At 39.2% G+C, this 20,358-nt stretch overlaps 1 protein-coding gene across 11 annotated transcripts in view; it reads left to right on the forward strand.

Annotated features, from left to right (window-relative positions):
* Positions 1–20,358, forward strand: part of LPAR1 (lysophosphatidic acid receptor 1) — a 165,840-nt gene that overhangs the window by 22,019 nt on the left and 123,463 nt on the right. Inside the window, exon 1 of one of the 11 annotated variants that reach the window (XM_054658386.2) lies at positions 5,662–5,818. The exons of 7 other annotated variants lie outside the window; for them this stretch is intronic. The gene's annotated coding sequence lies outside the window, so the exon portion shown is untranslated. Of the gene's footprint in view, positions 1–5,661; positions 5,819–8,137; positions 8,193–11,777; positions 11,854–17,829; positions 17,919–20,358 lie in introns of those variants that run through there. 3 more of the 11 variants (XM_024345827.2, XM_054658385.1, XM_001147476.6) reach the window with 3 other exon arrangements.

The following is a 20,358-nucleotide window of genomic DNA, read 5'->3' on the forward strand; positions in this document are numbered from 1 at the left end:
GACTCGAGGGATGGGAACTTAATGAAGGTACCATGTGATAAATGCAATGTTATAAGTTAGTTGCATGTCTATTTTCCTACTAAATATAGTGAAATTTAATAAGCATAGGAAGGAAATGGGGTAAGAGGAAGTGAGTGTGAATTTAAGCAGAGACCAAGACCAAGGGCCCACCTTAGGGTGCTATTCATGTATTAGAAAAGGGCCACGCATTTTGCTGTTCTTCCTCATAGTTGACATGAAGAGGGGACTCAATGAGCTGTGTTACCCAGAAAGCCCATGAAGATAAGGACTAACCAGGGGGGACAACTCTTCATGTGCTGGGAGGAGAACTCTTCATGTGCTGGGAGGAGAGAGGATTTTATCCATGGTTCTCCAAACATTAGGTACTTTAATGTATTGAGTCGTGTCTCCAAATACAATCTTACAATGAATGTGACAATGGGGTTTAAAAAACTGTATTGCCCAATATAAGTTACTGGCATAATGCCAATTGCTTATCTCAGAAAAGGCATTCCGTAAGAGCCAAAGCAAGACAGTTCAGACAAGCAGCTCACTGCTGGCTCTGTCCAAGCATAGACATTCCATATTCTTTGTGGAGTGCTGAATTAGATACTTTTCAGGATGTTCCCTATGAATATTACTTCATGCAAAAGGATATTTTTGATAAGAACTGAGTAGCAGTAAGTTCAAGGTTATTAAGCTCAATACTGCATCCTCTCTTTGTGGTCAGTTAAGTGTGGGTTCCTGTGCTTTAAGCATTGGCTTGACTGAGAATAGCATGAACAAAGATCAGCCTATGAGCACGGATTTTGTGGAGTCCTTTTACTTCAGGGAGTAGAAGGAAGAGAAATGAAGGCTCTGACAGTTGATGCCTTTGGCCAGAGTTTACAAGACTGGAAGTCCATGTGCTAAATGAATTTGGCCCCACATACAGTTTATTTGTTCAGGTCAAGTTTCAAAAGTCAGCATAGACAGGTGGGCATTATGATTGTTCCTCGTGCAAGTATAGTTTCTGTATCATGGAAGCTGAAGATCTGTTTTCATTGGCACTTCATGTATTTATGATACCTGGTTGGTCCCTGTGGGTATTTGTGCTTGTGACATTTGCTGGTATATGGTCACAGTGTAATGATGTACGTGTAAGTTCAGAAGCAGCATAGAGGAGGCGGTGATTAATCTGGGTGGGGATTAGGACCCATAAAAGGCTTCATTGAAAGGCTGTGACTGGAAAGATGAGTAGATATTTGCCAGGCATAGAATTTGGACAAGGGAGGGTATTCCAGGAAAAGCCAAGTGCATATGCAAAGACAGCTGTGTGGATTAGCATTATATGTTAGGGGATTTCTGAGTAGATCCAAAGTGCTGGGGCTTAACAAGCAAGGTGAGTTATAGCCTAAGCCAGAAGTACCTGAAGGACTCAGTTTGCTGTGCATGAGGAGGCTGGCCTTGGGGCAATGGGGAACCATGGGAAGGTTTGAAACAGATCATTGCCATACTAGATTTCTGTTTTAGGAAGGTTATTCTCCAAACACCCAGGAGAAATAGTTGCAGGTAGAAGGGACTAGAATAGCTTTTTAAAAAAAGTTATTTATGAAAACATCTTTATTTTTCCTCCATTTCATTGACCTATATCATTTTTTATGGTGAGACATTTGAAATTTACTCTTATTTTGAAATATACAGTGCATTATTATTGACTCTAGCCACTCTGCTGTGCAGTGGATCTCAGAAAGAAGCTATTCCTCTTGTCTGTCTGAAACTTTGTACCCTTTGATCAACAACTCCCTATCTCCCACCCCACTGTTCTTCATCCCTTGCCCCCAGCCTCTGGTGACCATCATTCTACCCTCTACTTCTTGGTTCAACTTTTTAAGATTCTACCTATAAGTTGAGATCGTATAGTACTGAGATATCTTAAGAGGAATAATTAGGGCTTGAGTTAAGGCAGTAACAGTGGGTTTGCAGGGAAGAAGGTAGATACGAAAGACATTTAGGAGGAAGAATTGATGCAACTTGGCTATTGAATAGATATGGTGGGTGGCGGGGGGAGAGGAGTGATAGTGAATGGATGACAATACCGTTGAATGAGACGAAGTAGGAGAGAGTAACAAGGACATGGGAAGTGTATTTATATTAGATTGCCAGGGCTGCTATGAAGTCCCACGGACTGGGTGGCTGAAACAACAAAAATTTATTTTCTCACAATTCTGGAGGCTGGAAGTCATAGAGAATTGTGAGGACTGTTTTCTTCTGAGGCCTCTCTCTTTGCCTTGCATGTGATGGTCTCCTCCCGGTGTCTTCATGTGGTTTTTCGTTTGTACCTGCCTGTGTCCAACTTTCTTCTCTTATAAGGACACTAGTCATATTGGATTAGGGCCCACTCTAATGACCTCATTCTAACTTAATTACCTCTTTATAGACCGTGGCTCCAAATGTGGTCACATTCTGAGGTACTAGGAGTTAGGACCTCAACATATGAATTTCTCGGGGGGACACAGTTTAGCCTAGAACAGGAAGGATGAAGAGTTTGGTACATGTTGAATTTGCAAACCCTATGGAGTATGTAGGGTGGTGGTGGTGGTTCTATAATGCATTTGGATGTGTGAGAACACAGCCCAGAAAAGAACTCCAGATTTGGTATTTAAAATCATGGGCATGGATAAAATTGTCTTCACCAGTAATACCCAACCTTGGCTTATTTTAAGAACACCTGGGGGAGCTTTTGAAACATGCCATGTGCAGGGGGCTCACTTCAGACCATGACTCAGTCTTTGAAAGAGAGGCCAGGGCAGACACCTGGTCATTCTAATGTGATCCAAGGTTGAGAGGATGGGTCTAGTGTAAGTGTAGAGAAGAGATCCGAAAGAATGGCTCGGATCATTCAAGTGGTGGTTGGTAAGAGAGAGAGAAGGATGGGAAGGATGGGAGTTTGGGGGGCTTCTTGCCTGATGTCCATCAACTTCTCCATGATGGATGTGCAAACTGGGGAGTTCTTTAGGGGATTTAAGGCTTGGAAGAGGCACCGAGAGAAATGGCAGCACTGATGGCTTCTCTTTGTGGGCTCACCTGAGATTAGAATGCATTCATTAATAGTGACAGCTTTACCTTGTCCTTAAGTTTTCCCCACAAGGCCTCTGGAGGTTGTGAATGGGAGCAGAACAGGCAGTTTGGAGTTTAATCATGATTGTGGTGTCAAAGGGCAGATTGGCAGAAAGGAGCATGGGAGGTATCAGGCTGGTGTGAGGGGAGCCCAGAGGGCTGACCATGGTATTTAGGCTGGGCATTGTGAGAATTGACCTTGGATAGGGCTGGTGAACAGGAAAGAATGGAGGGAGCAGGAGGCTGGGTATTTTGGAGGGCTGAAATAATGTGTATGAGCACAAACAGCTGCATAGATGCATAGTTTCAGCTATAAAGGGGGATTTTGAAGTGTCACAGGCAATTCTGAATGATGAGGGGCTAAGTGGTATAGTCAATTCAGAAACTAACTTGGCAGGTCAGACTGTTGGGTGTGATGAAATTTTCCTTGATAATGACTCGCTTGATGATTGAGTTGTTTGCAAGAGGGAATGAAGGTTGGGGAAATTTACTCGATAACCTTTAAGGTTTCTTCCAGCCTCAGGATTTAACAAAATGTCATTGTTTTGTGTCACGGCTCCCTGATCACCCTTTCTTTTTCTTTTTGGAATCAGAATAGAGCAATCTGAAAAATGCCATCTAACAATCCCATTTTTATTGATCCCATTGTAATTGTAAATGTTTGACAGGTTATAGCCTCTTTAAATGCCTTTGGAATCCATTAACGCATGTTTCATAGAGTTCACACAGGGTAAAGTGGTACTTTGGTCGGAACATGCTTTGCTGAATGTCACTGATTTGTCTCTACCACACAGCTGGCTTCTGAGGCTTATAATGGGCAATTAGGACAGGAAGGAGTTACTTAAGTTCTTTTTAAGGTAACATTAATTGGATTCATCTCTTACCACATGGTGAGGGTCATGGTTATTACATTTACCATTTTGGGTTTGGTGTTTAACCTCTTTATTGTGGATTGGTTGGTCCTGGACATTTTCAGATTTAGTTTTGTGGTAGGATGTTTTGTCTGTAGTTTGCATGTGTATTTAGAACTGGAATGAAGTGTACTTTTTAAAACTACGACCCCAACAGCAAAAAGGATTTTACAAGCACTTTTGGCCTTCATTGTTAGAGTGTCTTCTTGTTCTATGAGGAAATAAATTTGATCCTTATCCTGGAATTAAAAAAAATCCTTGAATGTATTTTTTGTTGTTCTTGTTGCAGCAAATGCAGATATCAGCGATTTTCATGACGAGTTTGCTTATTTAGGGGAGAACATTTTCTAAATCACATAAAGCTTAACATTAACAGAAGAAAATTTGAAAATTAAAATTTTAAGAGTGAAATTCTAGACCTTTCACAAAGTTACAGGCTGAATCCAGCTGGTCTGCCCTGTCCAGTCACAGGAATTCCCGCTTACTATTACACGAAATTTTCCTTCCTTCTTCCTCTCCTCTCTCTTTCCTTGCCTTTTCCTCTCCTCTCTTCTGGCATATTTCTCTCAATTGAACAGTTTCTTAGTTTTTTACCACCAACCTCAAAGGATCAAGTGTGAATGAAGTAATTGCTTTATTTTAGGCTCTTTATTTTGCCCCATCAGCCCCATTTAAAACTCTGTCTCATCCTCCGACCACATCCCAGATACTGTTTTCTTCTTTAGGGGACAAGCTTGGACTGGAACTGAAAGATGTGATTACCAGGGTCTTGTTCTAATCCTAGCTTTACCATCAACTGAGACCAACCCAGATTCAATTCTGCTTTTGTGGACTGCCAGGATACTGAGTGTGTGTGTGTGTGTGTGTGTGTGTGTGCGCGCGCGTGCGCGTGCGTACATGCATGTGTGTGTTTGTGTTTGTTAAAACAATAACAATTCGGCAAGCATAGGATAAGGCATTGGTTTTCACTGTTTACTGTCATCAGAAATGCCAGAGATGTGTATTTAAATGCAGAGTTTTCAGCCTGCTCACAGTGTTCACAATTCAGATAATTTGGGAAGGATCCAGGACTCTGCATTTTTTGTTTGTTTGTTTGTTTGTTTGAGACAGGGTTTTGCTCTATTGTCCAGGCTGGAGTGCAGTGGCATGATAACTGCTCTTTGCAGCCTTGAACTCCTAGGCTCAAGCAATTCTCTTACCTCAGCTACCTGAGTAGTTGGGACCACAGATGTGCACCACCATGCCTGGCTAATTAAAAAATTTTTTTGTAGAGACAGGGTCTCGCTATGTTGTCCAGCCTGGTCTTGAACACCTGGGCTCAAGTGATCTTTCTGCCTTGGCCTCTCAAAGTGTTGGAATAACAGGCATGAGCCATTGTGCCTAGCTGAGACTCTGCATTTTTAACAGACAACTGGTGGGCCACATGTTCTTTGAGAAACAGTGGATTTGGGGACTTTAGTTATTATTATTTTCCATCTCACGGTAGCAGCATTTTTCAAAGTTGGGCCAATTTGAAATGACTGTTTTATCAAACTGTAGACATTTTTTTTTTTCATTATAATGTGCTCTCTAAACACCTCATATCCAAACATTAAGAACAAGTGGGCTTCATCATATTCTGGACTGGTCAGAACTAGCCAGCAAGGGTACCATATTGTGTTTTAGGTGTCATCCTTGAAGGATAGAATAAATCAGCTGTCATGTTCTCAGTGAAAAGTGGAAAGAAGTTGTAAAGGATCTGCAAAATAGAATTATGAGACAGAGGAAAGAAAGAAACAGACAATCTGATCTCTATCTTCATCGGCCAGGTAAGCTTTGAAGTGTTTAAAGAACGGGATTCAGTTTGGTTACAAAAGAGTAGCTGGGTCCCAGGGATGGGTTTTTCAGTTAGGATAATCTGAACTACATTTGAGAGAGAATTTCTAGCAAACTGCCTGTCCAAGGATCTCATGGCTGGCCTTGGAAGGTAGTGAGCTTCCCGTTATTGGAAGTGTTCCAGCAGACATAGAGAATAGATTCTGCAGTGACTAAAGGATTGGATAAGATGTAGAACTAGATGACCTCAGAAGTTTTCTTCCAATCATGAGATGCTATAAATTTTATGAACAACACACTTAAAATAGCTTTAAGACACTCTACACGAATTCGTGGCTGAAATAAGACTGGTTAAACTATAATCAGTCAATTGATTATTAAAACCAAGCACAGACTTACACCCACTACATACACTTATGCTCACAAATGATAAATGCCAGGATAGTTTGGATTGCCTTTGAAGTTTATTATTTGCAGGTGTAGAAGCTCTTAAGTTTTAGTTTGTAGTGTTTCTAAAAGTGAGGCATTCTCTTGAACTGTCTTTGATGATTTGATGTTCATACATTGTGTCTGCTGTGAATTTGGAAAGCACTGCAGAATCACTTTTTCAAAGATCAGAGGAATGTGGGATAGAATAAATTAAGTTTCTGGCTAATATTTGGTATTCTTCTTTAGGGATCTGCTTTCAGAGATCTGTTTCTGGAAGGAGAAGGGAAGTCATGACATTTTATGTGAACTCAACTGGGCAATGTGAGGTTTTCCTATCATTAGCTAATAATATACATTTAAAGTCACATGGAAGTGTGTTGCCTGTGATCTGAATTTTTATTCCTAAATAAATTAGAGATTAAAATCTGTGGTTTCCAGTTCAAGGGTAGGGTACCAAAAAAATTTGTCTGATGTGGGTTTTTATGTCATTAAGAAAAGCGGCAACAGCTAAGTATTATTGGCTTTTCCCTTTTCTTGGTTGCACTGGTCCTTTTCCCTTATCTTGAAAGGCGGTAGTAAATGTTGACTTCTTGCCTCTAATTCACCTCAATGATTGTACATTTTAACATGTTTTAAGATAGGTGGTTTTAGCCCCTACCTTATTTTCCATGTCTCTTGCTTCCACTGCTCTGGTTCCCAAGAATCAAAATTGAGGCCAGATGTATGTTAACATCAAGAAACTCTGACTGGCGCTCTTGTTCTCTCCCTCCCCAGATATTAATGCAAGAAGGGAACTAGGACACCAGGAACAGCCACTGTTAACATTCTCCTATAATTTCTGCCTGTTATTCCTCTGCAAGACCTTTATGAGAGCTGAATGTATTTTTGTTCTGTGTTTTAAAATTTTAACATTTAAAGGCAGTGCTTTCCTGTCACATTGTAAGTCTCTGAAAACATTGTATATAAGTATATAGATATATTGCATATTTGTTTTCAATTTTAAAGTGGGATTTTCTTGCACAAAGGTTTGTATACAATTCTATGGCCAACTGACCTATCTATGTATCCATATATATATATATATATTTTCCTAATTATGAAATGAGAAATGAAAATATGTAAAGTGTAAACTATATAAACAACAAAAACAAATGAGAATTTGTAAAATATAAAAATCATAGTAACTTAGCATCCATAATAAAATCTCTATTAATGTTTGTAAGTACCAAGTCTTTTCCCCTCCATATTTAGACATATAATTTATTCAATTATTGATTAGAAATTATAGGTAAAAATCATCCAAATCATGCAAATTCTGAAAAACTAGAAATAGCAGCTGTTAACAGTATTGGTATATGTCCCTTCATATACTCAAGTACATATATATATGCCCAGTATTATTTTCTATTAATTTTTAAATAACTTTTTTTACTATAAAAGTGATTCATATATAATTCAGAACCCCTGGAAAATATAAAAATGTAAACAAAAAATGGACTGAAATATTTCCACTCAAACATAAACCAATCATTTTTACCAATTCTTCCAAATATGTACACTTATGTCTGTAAACCCCACACTTTTCAAAAAATAAAAATGACACAAGTATATATTGCTTTGTGGCTTTTTAAAAAATATTTAGGAATGTATCAAACATTTTTGTGTTAATAAATGCTCAATAAAATTTGTTTTGGTATGAATTTTTTTTTTTTAAATCTCATTCCTGACTCTAAACCTCACTTTGAGATTTCCCATCTGTGCCTCTGTGTAATTCGTTTGTAGTGATGGTCCGCTCTACTAATTATCTCTTCGGTTGCACTTAATCAGCTGTATTACTCACCTACTGAATATCTAATTTGAAATACTGTGTTTTTATATTTCTAGGAACCCTGTTTCTATTTTTATTTTAGGAACCCTGTTTACATCTTCTTAAAAGTTGTAAGTCATTTTTAATATATTATCCTTTAATATGCCCTCTTTTACTTTTAAACTTATTAAACATTTTTATTTTATAGTCTGTATTGGATAATCCCAGTATCTGTAGACTTCGTAAGTCTGCTTCGGCTATTTGTTCTTTTTGATGACTCTTGTAAATGTTGACTTGTTTCTGTATGTGCTTTGCGATCCCACCCCACTCCCCATTCTCCCAATGTAAGCTCATGTTTCTAGGAACTTTTTCTCTGGGAATTCTTTGAGAGCTTAAGGTGAATCAGTTCAGAAAGAATTTGTGTTTTCTTCTGTTTGATGCATTAAAGGCACTCTCAACCCATGTCCACATCAGGTTGAATTATTAGCTTGAGGTTTTTGGGTGGCTACACCAGCAGTATGAATTCAGGTCATCCCCCGTTTATTAAGGGCAAGTGTCCGGATATAAATTCTCAGGGGCGACTCTTTCCTACCTAGATCCATGTGTGAGACGGTCACATTTTCTGACCCTCTCCCTGTGTGACTTGGGTCAGTATTTTTTCTATTAGTTCAGCTGTTAAGGGTAGGATGTCCCAGCTTTTTGCAGAGGTCTTTGATCTGACTTCCATTTTTCACTTGATTTCTGCTTTTAAAAGCCAAAACTCAAGGTCACCTGGGATTATTGGGATATAATCGGCTGACAGACTCCCTAGTTTATTATTGTTATTTTTTTCTTTTCCGAGTTGATTTCTTGATTACTTTTGCTTCTTGGGAGATTCGTGACTTTTGCCAACTTGGGTAAACATTTACAGAGGTGGAGGTGTGTGCTTGTGTATGCATACACAACAGCAGTTTTACATGTTTTTGTGCTAGAAGAGTTTTCACTGTATTTTGCTCTTAGTATTCTGGGAAAAGACGTCTATAGTGTGACTTTTAAAATAGTAGGACATATTTTGTCCTTCAAATATATTGTTATTAATAAGATTTTTTTTTTTTTTTTGAGACGGAGTCTTGTTCTATTGCCCAGGTTGGAGTGCAGTGGCACAATCTTGGCTCACTGCAACCTCCACCTCCCAGGTTCAAGTGATTCTCCTGTCTTAGCCTCCCGAGTAGCTGGGATTACAGGTGCCCACGACCACACCGAGCTAATTTTTGTATTTTTAGTAGAGATGGGGTTTCACCATGTTGGCCAGGCTGGTCTTGAACTCCTGACCTCAGGTGATCTGCCTGCCTTGGCCTCCCAAAGTGCTGGGATTACAGGTGTGAGCCACCGCGCTCGGCATCTTAAATTAATACCACTTCTCGAAACCTTAGGGTTGCTTTCAATTTCCCGGATAGAGTTTTGTAATGATTGTCCTCAATAGGTATGTTAGCACAGATTGCTGATTCTTTTCCAATGATAAACATCTTGAAGTAGGATTGCTAGGTCAAAGGGTGTGTTTGTCTGGCTTTTGATACATATTGCCAAAATCATCCTTCAGGGACAGGATGAGATTTTTCCATACTGAAACCCCTGATCACAGTGCTCGAAAGTACAGCAACTTCATTAAACTGAATATTATAAATTTAGGAAGATTATCAATGTGTTGGGGGCAATGGCATTTTATTTTTAAAATTAGATTATTTAATCACTTTAAGTTAGGCACAATTTTTTCTTATGCTCATCGATCATTTGTATTATTTCTCATAAATTTCTTGTGGATGTTTATCAACCATTTTTCTATTAGGATGCTCATCTAAAAATTTACTTGTTTAAGCTATATATTTAATGCATATAATTTTCGTTTTTAAAACTTTAAGAATGTTAACAGTTTATGATGTGATATAAAGCATTTTTTCAAATATGCATTTGTTTAATATAATGAAGCTTTAAATGTTTAGGTAGTGCATTAGGCCATTTTTATACTGCTGTAAAGAAATACCTAAGACTGGGTAATTTATAAAGAAAAGAAATTTAATTGGCTCACAATTCTGCGGGCTCTACAGGAAGCATGGTGCTGGCATCTGCTCGGCTTCTGGGGAGGCCTCACAAAATTTAGTCATGGCAGTAGGTGAAGGGGGAGGAGGCACCTCATGTGGTGAAAACAGGAGCAAACAAGCACCACTGAAAGAGAGAGAGAAAGGGAGAGAAGGAGTGAGTTAGTTGGGGTGAGGTGACACATACTTTTAAATGACAATATCTTGAGAGAACTCAGATCACTTACCACCAAGAGGATGTTCCAGAACCATTCATGAGGGATCTGTCCCCATGATCCAAACACCTCCCATCAGGCCCCAGGTATAACACTGGGGATTACATTTCAATGTGAGATTTGGTTGGAGACAAATATCCAAACTATTTTAGGTAGTTACCTTTATCAGTCTTTTCTTTGGCCTTATGCTAAAATAGCCTCCTCTCAATCTGTGACTATATAAACATTCTACTGTATTTTCTTCTAGATCTCTTAAGGCTTTATTTTTCATACTCAATTCTAATGCATAAACATTTGTTTATGTGCTGTAAAGATTTATACCTTATACCCCTGTGAATTTATTTGAGTTGGCTTGCCTGTGTACCTATTTGGAGGTGTGATTTGGATCAACCCAAATTATTTGGGATTTTTTGTGTGTGTTGAGTCTGTAACTTTTGAATATGTAATTACCATGGCATGGAATTGGTAATATAGATGTTTGCACAGGCAATGGTGAACTCCGAATTCATGATGGAACAAGCAGGTGCGTGTGTTAAGGAAGAAGGAATAAGTTAAAGGATGTGCCAAGACAGAAAGTTAATTATAATGCTTAACCTTTAGGGATCATTTCCCCAACATTTTGTATGTTTCTTTTTCTTCCTAATGGCCATTGGGAATGGAATGTGTGGGATTGACTAGGAAGGCTCTTGCATCACCAGGATTTTCAGTGACTTGAGAAAGCTGGGAAGATTATATTACCAGCACTTTGTGTCTTGTGTACAGCCTTTTGCATGCATGCATGAATGAAGAAAATCATTGGACAGGAAATAGTTGTGTTAGAATACTTGTGCTTTTGGGCAAACCAATTCTTCAGTTCATTTTTCATTTCTAGTGGCTATATGCCTTCATTAATTCCTCCTTTTATTGTTCAATTACCTTTTATTGAGCACTGTCTATATTGCCAGGCACACTGAGCATTAGGATAAAAAAATAATTATAGTGCTGGCTTTATCCTCAGGAAGCTCAAAGTCCAGCAGTTGTCTCATAACTGAATAGGGTTTAGTGTGATGAATGTTATGACTTATGTGCAAGGTACAGAGGTGATGGCATATAGCAGGGCACACCAACGCACTGCTGATGATGTGTGTGTGGCAGTGATTAAGAAGGAGACTCCTGAGACATCAGCTGGACATTGGAAGATTGAAAGATAAAGGGAGTTCACCTTGTGGATAGGCAGTGGAAGAAGGCATTTTAATTGTGAAAACAGAATATGGAAGGCATGAAGTAACATGATGTTTTCTAGGAACTCCAGGTAGTTTTGTTGGTAAATAATGTTAAGACTTGCTAGTGGATGAGGCAGAGGCTGGATCAGGGGAGGTCTTGGGGAATGTACAAAGGAATCTGAAGTTTGCTTCCTCCTTCCCAATTCTTCTTTTTTATTGAGACAGGGTCTCACTCGTTGCTCAGGCTGGAGTACAGTGGTGCCATCACAGTATACTGCAACCTCCACCTCCTGGGCTCAGGTAATTCTCTCACCTCAGCCTCCCGAGTAGCTGGGACCACACAGTCACACACCACCACACCCAGCTAATTTTTTTCACCATGTTGCCCAGGCTGGTCTCCTGAGCTCAAGTGATCCACCTACCTGGGCCTCCTACAGTGCTGGGATTACAGGCATGAGCCGTCACGCCTGGCCCACCTCCCTCCCAATTCTTAACAATTGAAAGGATTTCCACAATTTTGTTAGATCATTGCAGGAGGTTAAATTGGAGAGAGACAGAGAGAAGTGAAATGAGATTAGAGCTAGAGACCTTTTTTTTTTTTTTTTTTTGAGACTCTGTCACCCAGGCTAGAGTACAGTGTTGTAATCATGGCTAACTGCAGCTTCGACCTCTTGGGCTCAACCAATCCTCACGCTTTAGCCTTTTGAGTACCTGGAACCACAGGCACACGCCATCACACCCAGCTATGTTCGTTTGTTTTTTGTAGAGATGGGGTCTCACTTTGTTGCCCAGGCTTGTCTCAAATTCATGGGCTCAAGTGATCCTCCCACTTTAGCCTCCCAAAGTGCTGAGATTACAGGCATGAGCCACCATGCTCAACCAAGAATGGGTTTGAATCTATTAAGTTGGAATGTTGGACTACGTTCTGGAATGGCATGCATAATTAAGTATCACCAGACTATAAGTGTCTGTGGAATTGATTGGTATGGATAAGATGGCCTAAGGAGAGTAAGCAGAAGTAGAATAGGAAAGGGCTAAGTACAGAGCTTGGGGGTAAGCCAACATTTCCTAGTCATCAGAGGAAGAGGATCCTGCAAAGAAGCTTGAGAAAAGGCTATCACAAAGTTGGATAAGAATCAAGGGAGCATGGTGTTGTGAGTAGGGCAAAATTAAAACGAGTGATTAATGATGCAAAATGCCAACAGAGGGTCAAGTAAGATGAGGACAGAGAAAGAACCTTTTTAGAGGTCAGTGATCTTAAGGTTTTGAGTTGGGGTGGAGGAAGCCATGGTTCATCATATAAAAATGTAAAAGCAATAAGCACAGTTTCTTCAGTATCCTGGGCCTTGAAAAGGGAGGATGGGGTAGGGGGACGAGAGAGAAGGAAGAAGTTGGGGTCAAGGGAGTACTTTTTCTTTCTTGAATAGGAAATCTAGCATGTTTATATTCTGAGGACTGGGAAATGAGGAGAGAACAAAACTGAAGCCACAGAAGAGAGAATAATTGAATGAAGTAAACTGCAGTGCAAAACAAGATGTGGCCAATTGAAGACTAGGATGAATGGGAGAGATATCTTGCAAAGTCATTGTTAGCCAAAATTGGTGATGGTGACTATCACTGGAGGATCAAGACATGCATTTCACAAATGTTTATGAGCACAAAGAACTATGGCAGCTGTGTACTGGGTGAAGGATGGAGCCTTGATTATGCCCTCATGGAATGATTAGTTTTTCTGAAGTCTGAGTTGTTGGGATGAACTTCATTGAAATAGTTAATGTGACTTTGACACTACTAAGAGTATGAATAGTACATGTTAGTTGGAATAGTGGTCCAAGACATATGCAAATAAATTCAGTTATTTCTGAGTTAAGAATTCTGAGCCCAATTATTGTTACCATTATATTTTTGTTTCTGTGAGCCATATAAATCTGAGATACAGCTGGAGGTTTGGGGGAATAATTCCTAGGATATGTGGCTGCACCATCTCCCCTTAACTCCCACAAAGAATGGCTTGGTTTTCATGGTCCAGCTCCTTGGGATGGTGGAGGAGGAAGCTTCTGACCTGGCCACACTGCATTGGCTCATGGGTGACTGCCCTTTCTGTGATTGCAGCCACCACTTTTTAGTCCCTGACCCCCAAGTAATAGTTCACTGTACTTATCTTACCCTCCCCAAAGAGAAGGAGATTTTCCTTCCAAATAAGAAAACTCTTTAGGGCATCCTCAGGGATGCCTATGTGTTTGTAACACTTTTAGCACCCAACATAGCCCTTTCTCTTTTGATTTGTGGTTCACTCTATTAAGCAAATTACATTCATTGTCCCTAGAGAATGGGTTCTAAGTAGATTTGTGTGCCACCCTGCTGGTCTCACTCTTGCAGGCTTTTACTTGAGATGCGAGGGTGCATGTGTTGACTCTGTCTTACCGTGGAGTGTTCTGGCTTGCCTACTGAACTCCAGGGATAGGGACAGCCGTAATCCTGCCTTCTCTGTTTGTGACTGAATCTCTGTGGTTTAAATACTTTATATAAAACTTACACATTTCAGCTGATTAATAACAGCTATGCAGGAACATTCAATTCTGAGGCAATTTTAATGTAGTCGTTGATAAAATACAAACTATCGTAATAAAACTGTTTAATTTACAGTTGATTCCACAGGATCAGGGGATTTCCATTTCAAATGGGCTCCTGATGATCTGCCCGGATTCCCAGAATTTCTCATCTGGGTATACAAATTAGGTTTCTTGTAACCAACACTTCATATTTTATTTATTTATTTTTTTTGTAGAGATGGGGTCTCACCATGTGGACCAGGCTGGTCTCAAACTCCTGCCTTCAAGCAATTCTCCTGCCTCAGGCCCACAAACTGCCGGGATTACAAGTGTGAGCCACCATGCCTGGCTCCCTTCATATTTTAAAGAGAAGTTACACCTACAGCGCTTTCGACTTTTGATGGACACATCTTTCTAGAGCATAGTTCTTGCATTCCTCTTTTACTGAAAGTTGTTAATTGCTTTGTTCCATTAGCCTTAGCAGGAAAAATCCTATCTCTGGAGTTTTAGGTCCCTTGGTTTATCTTAATTTCGATTAGGAATAAGAGAATACCTACCTATTCAGCTCTCAAACAGCAATGAATATTGCACTGTGTTCATCCTCATTACCTCCCATTATTAGTTTACATTCTGGGACACTTTTTCTATCTTTAATGATAAGTTCATTCAGAAATATGTTCCCACATTGAGCCATACTTCTGGTTTTGTGTGATTAACTTTGGCACCCCATGAGTAGTGTCTGTTAAAATTAAATGCTTGTTTTGCCTCAAGAGAGCTAGAATACATACGCATATTACCGTGATTTACTGTTAAGTGTGCAGATTGAGGTGGTTTAGAAGTTTAAAATTGGTTTCCGAAGGGAAATTTACAAGAAAAGTATAACAGATGAATATGTGATTAGAACTGCATTCCTTTTTTAAGTAAATTAAACAGTTTTATTATGATAGCTTGTATTTTATCAATGATACATTAAAATTGCCTCTGGAATTGAATGTTCCTGCATAGTTGTTATTAATCAGCTGAAACATGTAAGTGTTATATAAAGTAAAAAGAGCTATAAACCAAGGAGAAAGTCTGAAGATAGAACTTTAAAAAACCACTGTTATTTCCAGGTAAAATATTTAATTTCCAAAGAAGGTTAGCATATGTTAAAAGCTAAATCTTATTCTGCATTTGTTGGCTACATTTATATGAATTTTTATATGGAAGTTCCTATCCAGGGTATTTATTAGTCATTTTGGAAGTTTTTATCCAGGGTATTTATTAGTTGGCATCTTATATGTTCTTTCAGAAGCTGTATGTATTATTTTTAAAAATAGAATTCTAATTGAGCTTTTAATCTGTCTGCTGAATCAGGAACATTACATGACTTTCTTTGGAGGGGAAGGAAGCCAGTGGTTAGTTTTAGGTATAAAAGAGATCTTCAAGCACGGTCTTTTTAACTTCTTGTTTCTGTATCATTTCAGGAAATAGAGGCAGCTTTCCCTACATTAGATTGTTAGCACAGAATAACAGTAGAAGGGTTCAGAAATGAAGCTAAAAGGAAATAAGAGACCAGCATGATGCTGGAGTTCCCCTAGGCCAGTCAAATTATGTTCAGGCCTTTAGTCCATTTGGATGTTAGTTCTATGTATGATATGAAGTTGGGGTGTCTGATTAGGTATATTTTTCCTTTTGCCTTAGAACCATTTTTTTTCCAGTCCCTTTATGTCCCCACTGTAATGTCATGTGTATCATTTATGTAAGACTGTTTTGAAACTTTGTGTACCTCTGAATGTCTAGCCTGGAACAATTGTCACATTACCTTCATTACATGGCTTTTAATATGTCTTACTCATTGGTAGGTCAAGTCCTCTACTTCTGTTCTCTTAATTTGTCTTGGCTATTTTGGTCCTTAGCATTTCACTGGAAATTTAGGAGCAGGTTTATCTATAGACTTCCTTGGACTTTGAATTTAAATAATCATTTTGATTGCAAATAAGGGCAGTTTTGACTCTTTCACTCCTTACATGTTATTTATTGTTGTCTTGTTTCATTGAATTAACAAGGCTGTCTAGAACTGTGTTGAATAGTAGGAGTAATAGTGAGATTCTTGTTATTCCTGATATTGAAGAAAATGCTTCTAAAGAGAACCCTATTCCTTTTTGAGGAGTATTATTTAAAACAGCTCAGCATTTCCATGTGTTTGATTTTAGCATATTAAAACATAGGAAACATGCAGTGAACAAAAGGGGTTATTATGAGCTTAGTGTACCAGCTGTCTTAAGGTTTTCATTGTTTTAGAGGCATTTAGTTAGATTTAATTCTGACTCCAAAATGACCGACCTCTCTGGAGACTGTATTTTGTAGGAGAGAATAAGAGTATTTCCATTTTAATGGAAAAGTGGCAAAGCTTCCTTCCACTTCGTAATTTTTGTGGGCAGTATTCCAGCATTGTCCAACAGATTTTTGTGATAATGGAAAATGTATTTCTGCACTGTGCACGTAGGAGAGCAACTATCATATTGGACAATGTGGGCCTAGACTTTGGAGTTCTAACCATGCCCCATTTACTAGCTGCACAGGTTCCTGCCTGGTTTCAGAAGGTTTATTCTTTTGGGCTAGCACAGCTCACACTGAGGCACGTGGCTGGGGGAGTAGAGCGGTCCTTGCTGGATTGCAGCCATGGCTCTCCTTTTAGCCTGATGCCTTTGTGCAAGTGAGCAGCTGGCACCATTGACAAGGGTGATCCTGGTGACTACCTCTGGAGGCTCTGGACCCTGACTGCTGAAACAGGAGAAAACCCTGGCCCCATGCCCCTAAGAAGTCACCTGATCAAAGTGGAGCCTGTTGTTTCCCTAGTCACAAGTCAATACTAAGAGATTTGGCTAGTGACAAGGAAATTTTTCATGTTAGAATTCTTGTACCCAGCTCTTTTAGAACTGGACTACTGTTCTCCCATATTCAGGAGGCCATGAACCAACCAGTAGATTGTTTATTGTGCTTACTGATTTATGAAAAAACTTCTTTGTACAGAGCTTCTGAAAGGGGTAAGAGAAAGGGAGAATAGCAGTGTTATGGACTGAAGAATGTGTCTCCCTGAAATTCATATGTTGAAATCTCAGTCCCCAAGGCGATGGTATTAGGAGGTGATTAGGTCATAAGGGCTCCGCCCTCATGAATGAGATTAGGGGCCTTATAAAAGAGACCCTACAGTCGGTGTGTTGACTCACACCTGTAATCCCAGCACTCTGGGAGGCTGAGGCAGAAGATTTGCTTGAGCTCAGGAGTTTGAGACCAACCTGGGCAACACAGCAAGACCCTGTGTCTACTATTAATAAATATTTAAAAAAATTAGCCTGGTGTGGTGGCGTGTGCGTGTAGTTTCAGCTTCCTGGGAGGCTTAGGTGGCAGAATCACTTGAGCCTAGGAGTTTAAGTCTATAGTGAGGTAGATGGCGCCACTCCAGCCTGGGTGACAGCAAGACCCTGTCCTAACATGCTCTTAGGAGTTTCATTAAATGTGACCCCAGAAGAGCTCTCTAGCCCTGTTTCCACTTGTGAGGCTAAATTGAGAAGATCGCAGACCACAACCCCGAAGAGGCCTCATCAGAGCCCAACTTTGTTGGCACCCTGGTCTTCGACTTCCAGCCTTCAGATCTGTAAGAAAGAAATGTTTGTTGTTTAAGCCACCCAGTCTGTGGTAGCTTTCATAGCAGCCTGAACTGACTAAGACAAGTGGATAGCTGTCTGGTTGTTTTAGAAAGCAGGGCTGCATGGTGTGGGGATGCTGCTGCTACTCATTCCTGCTCATTCCAGTGTTCTGGAAAATGAGGTAGGGTGGGGGAGGTCTGAACCTTCTAATTTATTTCTAGCTGTTCTTTTTTAGCAATTAAAGCATTCATTGGACACCAGTTGCTTTTAATTCAGTTCCATCTGCACTGTACTTAATAGATATTACTCCCAGGTTCTTATAAATGGCTGGTTGTTATTCTTGGTTTCAGAGCTATTTTGAGTTTTTGTCTTCATTTGTATTTTGACTGGAAATTGGGTGTGGACATATTGGGGACTTGGGGCTGACATCATCTTTATTCAGAAGTCACTTTATGACCATGTGCGGGATATATTAATTTCACTACAGCTTTTGATCTTAATAAAATGTCTCTGGGTTGAGCTGACTGATCACGAAGATTTTAAACTTTAATGTTTCTTAAGAGGATTGATACAGCCATCCAGAGAATAACATAGTATATAGGAGTTATCTTTTGACAGATCAAGTTCCATTTCCAAATGATATAAAACCCACCTGTGTCCACATCCTTATGCCTTCTTTTGAATCTATGATTTAATAACTTAAGAAATCTATCTATGCATTAGATATTGCCTTTCCGGTAGAGCTATGGTGTGATCTTATGCTCATGAACAGAAAATGAATTTAAGAATCCTCAGACCTATTGGCCAGTTCTTTTCTTTAAGAAGAACTTGCTATTGACTTTGTCAAAACTAAATCTGTTGCCTTGGGCGACACCCTCCAAAATTCAGATTCAGATGGATTACACTAATAGCTTTATGCTACAGATCAAGTCATATAATGTGAAGGTACATTTGCAGCTCCCTTATTCTTGTAGACGCTTGCCGGGATGAAGTTCTCAAACTTAACATGCTCTTAGGAGTTTCATTAAACATGTGTGTGTATTTTTAATGTCCAAGATTTATAAATGGTAACACCTGCCCTCAGTTCTTTTTTGCACTGGTCCACGGTGTTTCAGTTACAGTCTTTATTGAATAATTCAAAAGTTCTCTCCTGAAACAATATTTCTGGCAGTCCTTATAATTGACCAGGTGGAATGACCTTCAGTTTGGATGAAAGTCCAATTTATTTATTTATTTAATAAAATTCCAAATTTGCCTTTTCTGCCAGGTATTAAAAGCACTTAAAACTGTTTCTAATCAACAATACTGAACACTTCAGACACTTATCAGAGACTTTAGTCTTGAATTATATATTATTTTAAATTATTATTTCCAGTTCTATTAAAGGCCATGTGAGGCCACTGATTTTTTAAATGGACAGTTTAGTGAGTGGTTCTTAAAGTGTGGCCCCATGAGCAGCACCAGCATCACTTGGAGATTTGTTAATAAATGCAAATTCTTGGATCCACCCCAGACCTACTGAATCAGACATGCAGTGGGGTGGGGCTCATACATCTGTGTTTGAACAAGCCCTCCAGTGAATTCTGTGTGCCACACATTACAATTTGAGAACCACTGGTGTAATGCAGTAGTTAACACACCTAGCTTTCAACCTAGACCCACTTTGGGTGCTTGTTAAAATACAGATTCTTGGTTCTCTCTCGCGCAGCATCTTATGCACCAGCTTTGGAGAAGACACAGGACTCAGTGTTACTATATTCTGCAGTAAAGCTTGCTCTGCTCACCTTATATCATATTAGATCACTTACTAGCAATAAATGTAGAATATAATACGTTTGTTCTAGTCCAAGTATCTGTGAAGAACTCTGATTTAAGATAATGGCATGTAATCAGACATACGCTTCAGAATTAAGGAGACTTAAAAAAATACAGATGTCTAGTTTCTACTAAATAAAAAACTCTGTTAAGTTTTGTTTAAGTCTGGTTTTGTTTTGTGTTTAAGTTTCATGGGTGCTATACCATCCAAGAACCATTTATTTTTATCTTCAGCTTTCATTGAGAGTTGATAGGAGAAGAAATAGCCATATTAATATTTTTGTATATTTTATACCATTTGATAACTCTTACTAGGAATTAGTAGAAGAAAATAACATCTCTCTCTCTCAATAGTTAATACGCAACTCCTTATTTTCCCTTTTGCTTTGGTTACCAGAGAGCTCAGAGTAAAATTTTGCACTCAGTTTTGAAATACCTATTTCCCTTGCTTACTTTAATCCATGACTCTTGTTCTTTATAATCTTCTGTAACCTATCTGAAACTTATTTGGAAGTAGATGGGGCCCCAAAACTAAGTAAATGATGGAATATCTGCCCTTTGCTTTGAAATGGGCTTCTTGATTGACTCTTTCCCAGCTTGGGGTCAGTGTCTTCTTTATATCATCCTTCCTTTCATAGACACAATACAATTGTTGGTAGCCTCACTGTGAAAGAGTTAATGTTTCCCAATACCAGGCACTGACATAGGCAGTAGGAAAAATCTGGTTCATTTTGTTTCAAAATACACCATACCACGAATAAGTACAAACAGCTGCAATTTGGGCTTGGGGCCAAAAGAAATCAGTG

This window comes from Pan troglodytes, chromosome 11, assembly GCF_028858775.2.
Source record: "Pan troglodytes isolate AG18354 chromosome 11, NHGRI_mPanTro3-v2.0_pri, whole genome shotgun sequence".
Taxonomy (NCBI): domain Eukaryota; kingdom Metazoa; phylum Chordata; class Mammalia; order Primates; family Hominidae; genus Pan; species Pan troglodytes.